Consider the following 7500-nt stretch of genomic DNA (forward strand, 5'->3'; position numbering starts at 1 on the left):
GGGGACTAGCCTCATGACCAAACCCAAAACTATAACTAAGACATCACCTCTGGGTGGCATGGCCATCTACAAATTACAGGCGAGTATATGCCTATGGCAAACTAAAGTTGGAGAGAAAAATATGGGGGATGACATTGCTGACCTCCTTGCAAAACGCATATTGACACACTCTGGTCAGTGACTAAAAATGTTAAAGCCAGACCATCAGCAGGACAGCCAGCTTCCAGGATTTGCAGAATAAGACTTCAGCAATGTCAGCTGCCTTGTTTCTTTGAGGAAAAGTTTCAGATATGGTTTGCAGACACTCAGAGAATTAGTTATTCAGCTTCATCAATTGAAGTGTAAAAATATTACTATTATTACTTTCGCTGCTTGGATTTCTATAGGTTATCGGTTTTAACTGTGCAGTACAACCACACCTGGAATTTGTTTGGTTTTCTTACTGTCAGCACTGTTCTCAAACCCTTAGTATCTGATGACCTTAGGTGTCACTGCAACAATGAAAGTGCCTGTGGTTCACTGTACCTGCTCATCGCGGCACAGTACGGGTGTTAGGTCTGTGTGCGATCCTTGCGGCCCAGCATGGTGCAGTCAGGTTCCCGCGGAGGGAAGAGGCAGAGTTGATTGGTAATCACTGGCCTCTTGAGTATTCCTTTGGAGCTCTGAGAAAACTATCTAAAGAGATTGCAAGGGATCCATCTTGTCTGCAAAAAAAAAAAAAAAAGAAGGAAATAGCTTATCATTGTTAATTGAGTCAATTAAGCGTGTTAGTCAAATTCAATTACAAAAGAAATGTAAGTGCGGCTTTAATTAAGTTACATGCAGAAAGTACATGTTACTGCAGATCACATCATAGGAAGGCAAAGACACAGGCGTCTCGGCAAACATTACCATGGGCAATGACCACTGACCCAACCCAAACAGGAAAATGGTCTGCACTTCATGTCATACATCCAGGACTGGCTGAAGTATGGCAAATGTCAGTAATGTGAAAGCCTGGGGCACCAGAGGATCAAAGAAGGATGAACAGAGTCCTACTCATGACTGATTCACTTGGCAACCCAACAGAAATGTGCAAACACAAAAATAAAAACTCTGGTGGAGGCCATCATCGGGATATTATGTCCATCTCTAACAATGTCCTGCTTCTCTGTGCTCTGCTCAAACTAGCCATGACACCCAATGTAATTCACCCACCAGTGAACCTTCCCGTTTGCAAAAATTTACTTTCAATGTCCAGGAAGCGATTTTGACCCTTCAGCGCTGATACTGCTACATCTAAAAAAAACAGAACAAGAAATGCCAAGTATCCACAATACTTTGATCAGTCCATTAAAGCTTTCAGCCACATATCTCCCAAACAATGCTCTGAATATGTGTAAAGTGCATTTATGTTTGTCTAGTTACATGTTCGTAGCTGTACAAAACTGATCCTTTGGCCTACGTTTTTAAGGTCTATGAAAAAAAAGAAAAAAATGAGCGTTAATGGGCATTATTACAAGGTATGTGACACATTCGGCATCATTCAGAATTATTGCCTGCCAGACAGAGGTAGAATTGATAACCAACCCTCTCCCTGCACCCACCAGGCTGACTACTGACAGGTCTCCATTAGGTTCCCCCGTCGGACAGGCTGGACTCAACTGAGGGAGCCTAGGCCAGCGGAAGCTGCCATATTGGTGGCGTTTCTGATAAGACCGAAAGGTGTCTGTGTCAGTGTGCTCTGTGCTTGTATAGACAGACAGGGCAGGGAGTGGATGGGGGAAGGAAAAGATCATCCTCCACACTCTCTCGCCTCCAACCAGATGAAATAAGCAGGACAAAGAGCCTGCCAGCCAGTAAATTGATATTTATTACCCTCAGGAAGAATAGCAGTCATTCCCACAAGACAGAAAAGGGCATATACAGCAGGAGTCTGGAAGGAGGGGGGTCAGACTGAATTAACCCTTCAGCACCCAACTGAATTACCTTTCTTTATGCAGTGATAGTTTAAGGTCCGAATCACAGGTATCATAAGGCCCAGCAAAACATAGGCACTGCCAATTGATCTCCATCATCCAGCTATAAACGCATTGCAAGCTGCTTCTACTCAAGCAATTTACTAGCTCTAAAATCATTTATTGTCTGAATTTCTTTTGAAGGCTAGATCGGAAAAGTATGCCAATAGAGGGGAGAGATTTATACCAGTCTTTTTTTTCTTTTTTCCCATGAGCCTTCGAAGGAAATGCATTCGCTCAGGCAACCTCACTCTCATTGTAGAGGAGCCGGGCAATCCCTTAATTTAATACATAGAGGAAATACATTTGTATTTGCCAAAGGTTTTGTATTTTGTTCATTCTCTCACCTCTTCCAGACAGCAAAGGTCCTCAAAGTACAACTGAAGCCAAAACTTTTGTTTTAGTTTTGCATAAAGTGGAGAGGGACTAGATCATCTTTCACGCTCTTACTGCTGTCCCTGTTCGGGAGATTCACCCTCTCTATTTGTCCCGGTGACCGTCATCACCGAAAGTGTAAGAAAATCCCAAATTTTGGGTTAACATGGGAACAGGAATAGATGGGCAATCTTCCTGTGGGAACACTGGTTCTGGTGACCTTGCAGACCAACAGGGATTTCTCTCTCTTTGGTGGGATTTCTTCCCACTGGGACACAGGTGGCAACAGAAAAGCTGACAGGGGTTATAACCCTTACTGTATCCAAACCTGAACTAGAAAGTTTTGGCTTCACTTCTACTTTAACCTCACTTTTCTCCCCTGCAATTAAAGCAATACACCGTATGAAAAGAACGTGTCCCCAGTTACTAGATATCCCAAAAAAAGCAGCGGTCACCAACCGGTGGTCCACGAGAAAATTTTGGTGGTCTACAGGCCCCTCCGATGCTGTGCAGGCTGGGCCGTCATTGAAGCGGCTCAGGGGCTGCCTCTCACTGACTCAAGCAGCAGCTGTCACAAGGAATGCGCGGCTCTCAGTACAGTGCGGGCTCTGCAGGAGGCGGGGCATCTCATCAGCACCCGGACTGAGCAGGCTGCAGGGCATGGAAAAAGTAGGGAGAAGAAATGTAATAGTGACTCAGTGTGGGGGAAGGGGAGGCACGGGGGCAGTGCTGAAGCTAGCGGGGCATGTGCCCTGGGCGCCACCGGCAGGGCCAGTGGCATATTCGATAGGGGGGGAAACAATGATAGACATGATGACATCACGGGTCCTTAAACCACCACAGACCAAGGGAGAAAGACACTGTGGGGACCGGTCTAGGAGCCATGCGGAGGCATCAGGCAAGTATATCTCCTTTATTTAGACCTAAAGGAGCAGAAAACCCTTGCAGTGTGGGGTAGCCCTAATGGAGTTAACTTTTAAAAATCCTGGAGTTCAGAAAGAATATGGAGACTGCGACTGCTGACTTATCCTTTCAGTAATGCCAATAGCCTTGTAATCAAGCTGCTCTAAAAGCTTTAAAGTGGGCCGTCACCCCCTTTCACTAAAAATCACAGCAGCATGCAGCTCTGCATGCTGATATAAAATCATCTTACATTCATTAGTTAAACAAACATGTTTTACATTTACTTACAAATAGGGATGAACCGATACAGTTTTTTCGGTATCGAGTACCGATATTTTTTTTTCCGGTACTCGCCGATACCGGTGCCTTGTGCCCCAATTAGTCATGACCCCCTGCCCAGCTTCCTGATTGCCTGGGAAGCTGGTATTCTATTGAAAGAACACTGGCTTTAGTTCTCGAGGCTGGCGGGCTTCCTGACCATTTTAGTATATTTTGTCCTAAAAATACTTTTTTGACAAACATTTGCGCAAATAGAGTGCGACATAAAACTAGCAGCTTTTTATTCTACAGGGCCTCTGCTTTTCAGAAAATATATAATTGCTGGGGGGTCTGAAGCTGTTTTCTAGCAAAAATTTCAGATTTGATCATGTGTATGCAAATGCAAGAAATTGCTCTGGACAGCAAGTGGTTAAATTGAGATGCCTTAACGTAGTGCCCGTTAACACACCGCACCAAAATAGAAAAGTGTAACGGGCCTAAACAAATAGCAGGTGCTGCAAATTGTTCAGAAGCTAACTGCAAGCCAAATTCAGACTCTCAGTTGTAATATTTTAAGATGAATTACTCCACAGTACCAACTGTGGAGCAATTCCAACAGTGCTACCAAGGTCCGCGAGGACTTGTTTGAAATCCATTATGGATATGTAAATACTTGAAATGTTCAAAGCCTTGCCATGGATTCACTTAATTGATTGAATAACTCACCGTTACCCTAAAAGGAACAACTCTGCCCACCTATGACAATGATAACAAGGCTTTCACTGCTGGATTTTTCATAACTCTTACCTGACAGAGAATGCCTCAATGATAGCAACAGGAAGCTGGAGACACATAACGGCATATTGGGTAGAGTGACCTCACAGCTGGAGTCACCATGAAATATAAAACAAGGTGACCGAATCCACTAGCATCCACTTTTCCACTAGAATCCACTAGCATCCATAAGTTATAACATTTTGGCAGAAGTACAAACTCAGAGGGTTAGAGAATTATTTTTTCCTAAATGCATTATTTTGCATTTAGAAATGCAGAACAGCAGTTTCCACTGCTTTGACCAAAACAGTTAAGACTAGCTATTTTCTGGCTGGAAATGTGAAATACTCATTGAAAGTATTTTAAGCTGACTAGAAAAAAAATGAAAAATTATATTGTTTTGGTCCTGAATATAATACTTACAGAAATATAATATATACAGAAATATTATCGATTCCATTCAAGAATAAGTGGTAAAAAAAGATAAATTTTTAAAGCATATAAACTCAAAAATAAAAAAGTAATACACTGCAGCTGAACAGTCCTTAGATGTGATGGCTGCATTAGTTTTCATTCTTCTGTTTTTTTTTTCCCTTTGTCACCTGGTTATCCTGTGAATAACACTTCCCATACATGGGCTATACCTACTCCTTCATCGTATCTATGAAAGGGTCAATGGATGCCATCAGGCTGGACATCAAACATGTCTGGCATTGTTTACATTACATGGGGATGATGGAAATAGTAGTGTACACAAGAAAGGTAACATTGTTTGTTCTTCCAGTTCATCTTACAGGAAGTGACAAGGAACCTGCATTTCAAGCAACATCAACAGTTATTTTCAATACTTGCTAAAAATGTTCTTAGCCTAAAAGAAAAAGAAAAAAAAGGAAAAAGAAATGCAACAATTACATGTAAGGACTGGTAAGCTGCAATATATTACTTTTTTCCCCCTGGAAAATATCCTATAAATGGCAGCCTCCAATATTCTTATGATTCCTTTTTTCATACGGAGTGCACCCATGACGCACCATTCACAAAGTACTATGACATACCAAGGAACAGGAAGCATAGTGGAGGCTGTTGTCATTCAGAATGCGCCTCCGACTGAAACTCATTTTGGAAGTCATCTGAAGAAAGGATCACATTCCTTTTAAAACCACTATGTCGCTTTAGTAAAACCTCCCCAAAGAACGCTTATCTGTATGGACTATAAATACTCGCGTATCTTCTTGCTACTAAACATCACGCCGTTTAGTTCAAATTATTCCCCGAGGTCCACTGAGAAACTGACATTGTCAGCAGGAGGAACCAGTAAGAGCTGCGGGGAACTACAGGAAATCAACAGATTTGGGACTGTTGGATTGCAAGTGTTCAGCAGAGCAGGCAGCAGGAAAGGTAAAGTAAGTACAGCTGTCTTTTACAGGTCATCCTTATCTGGGGTGCTTCACTATAGTGACAGGGTCGCTTTAACTACACCTAAAAACATTCTCATAAAGAATAGGAAAGGCAAGAAAGCAAGGAATATCATGTGGACAATTGTAGAAATTAGGAATATATTAACAGAAAGTAGGGATGCACAGATACTAGCATAGGTGCCTATGCCTAGTATTTGGGCGAGTACTCGTACTCACCCAAATACTCCCGATACGTATTCCGATACCGAAACTTCCGGTATCAGAAAGCCGGGCAGCGAGTCTGATTGGCCGGGAAGCTGGCTCCATGCTCTCTCATCACCAGGGAGCACGGAACCGGCTTCCCGGCCAATCAGGAAGCCGTAACTTGATGACGAGAGAGCATGGAGCCGGCTTCCCAGCCAATCAGAAAGCCGAGCGGTGTGTAATGACTTGAAACCCAGCTTCCTGATTCGTCAGGAAGCTGGCCAATCAGGAAGTTGGGTGGTGTGTCATTACCCACCCCCCAGCTTCCTGATTGGCCAGATAGCCGACTCCATGCTTTCTCGTCACCTGGTGACGATGGAGCATGCAGCCGGCTTCCCGGCTATTCAGGAAACCAGGTGTCGAGTCATAACACGCCACCCGGCTTCCTTAATGGGACTTCCGGTATCGGTATTCAGTATTCATCGTCAAGTCTTGAAAAACCGATATCGGTGCATCCCTAACAGAGAGTGTAAAAAAAATGTTTACGAAATAAGTGTAACCTGGCATGAAATAAAAAAGTAACAACTAAACATTTAGAAAAAGCTCTTGACTATGACACTTAATGAAGTACAGTTCATTGATGCTGAATATAGCAGAAGAAAAACTAACATGTCAGATAAAGAAGATAAAGCTTAGGTCTGGTTCATAGTGACCGTATTGTTGCAGCCTATTCAGCACAATGAACAACTTCACCAAAAAAGCCCCATTCATTCTTATGGCCCCTGCGCACGCCTGAGCGTTTTGTCACAATAAGCAAAATGCCTGTTGCTGGAAAAAGTACAAGAGCTTCTTTGGGGCAGATCTCAGCTCGTTTTCGCCCCATAGACTCAATAGGAAACCCTTGAAAATCCACAATGCAATTAGTTTTGCGCTCGTTTTGTCCATTTCCTTCAATGTGTCACAAACTGCTCATAAAAACACGCATATTTAATTTATGCACTTCAAATCGCACGAAAAAGTGCATTAAACCTGTGATTCAGGTTTAATATGAAGTTTCTACAAACAATAAAAAAGGTAATGCCAAGGAGACATTCTCCCTATTTATAAAACCCATTTTTCAGGCCAAAGAACTAGGGATGCACCGATACCAAGTACCATACTCGGTACAAGTACATGTACAGATATTTTTCCAGCTCCAAGACTAGACTAGAGAAAAATTCAAAAGTTAGAAGGCGGCTGTCATTTGTAAGGAGCACACGGAGCCCCTGGGATTTGTTTTAATGTATGATTTTGTTTTTATAAACATAAATAAAGCGATGCACAGATACCAGTTTTGCGAGTACAAGTACTGATACATTTTTGTTTATTGTCATGTGACAGTTTTTCTAAAACAATACAGACTAATGATTTCAGGACAGTGGTGGAGCCCCAGAGCCAGGTCCCAGCTGCAACCACTGCAACCCTGGTAGTTCTCATGAAAATGTAAAGTATCGGCACTGGTATCTGAAAAGTATCGGTGCATCCCTACAAAGAACATTTACCAACAACTGTCATGCCGCGGAGAAGGTGCTTTAAGAAATATTCCTCCTATT

General features: G+C 42.7%; 1 protein-coding gene across 1 annotated transcript in view; it reads right to left on the reverse strand.

The window, feature by feature from the left end:
* Positions 1-696, reverse strand: part of MBD6 (methyl-CpG binding domain protein 6) — a 32741-nt gene extending 32045 nt beyond the window's left edge. Inside the window, exon 1 of the mRNA XM_018569548.1 lies at positions 526-696. The gene's annotated coding sequence lies outside the window, so the exon portion shown is untranslated. The remainder of the gene's footprint in view (positions 1-525) is intronic.
* Between the last annotated feature and the right edge of the window lie 6804 nt (positions 697-7500).

Source organism: Nanorana parkeri, unplaced genomic scaffold (assembly GCF_000935625.1).
Source record: "Nanorana parkeri isolate BGI_ZX_2015 unplaced genomic scaffold, ASM93562v1 scaffold35, whole genome shotgun sequence".
Classification (NCBI taxonomy): domain Eukaryota; kingdom Metazoa; phylum Chordata; class Amphibia; order Anura; family Dicroglossidae; genus Nanorana; species Nanorana parkeri.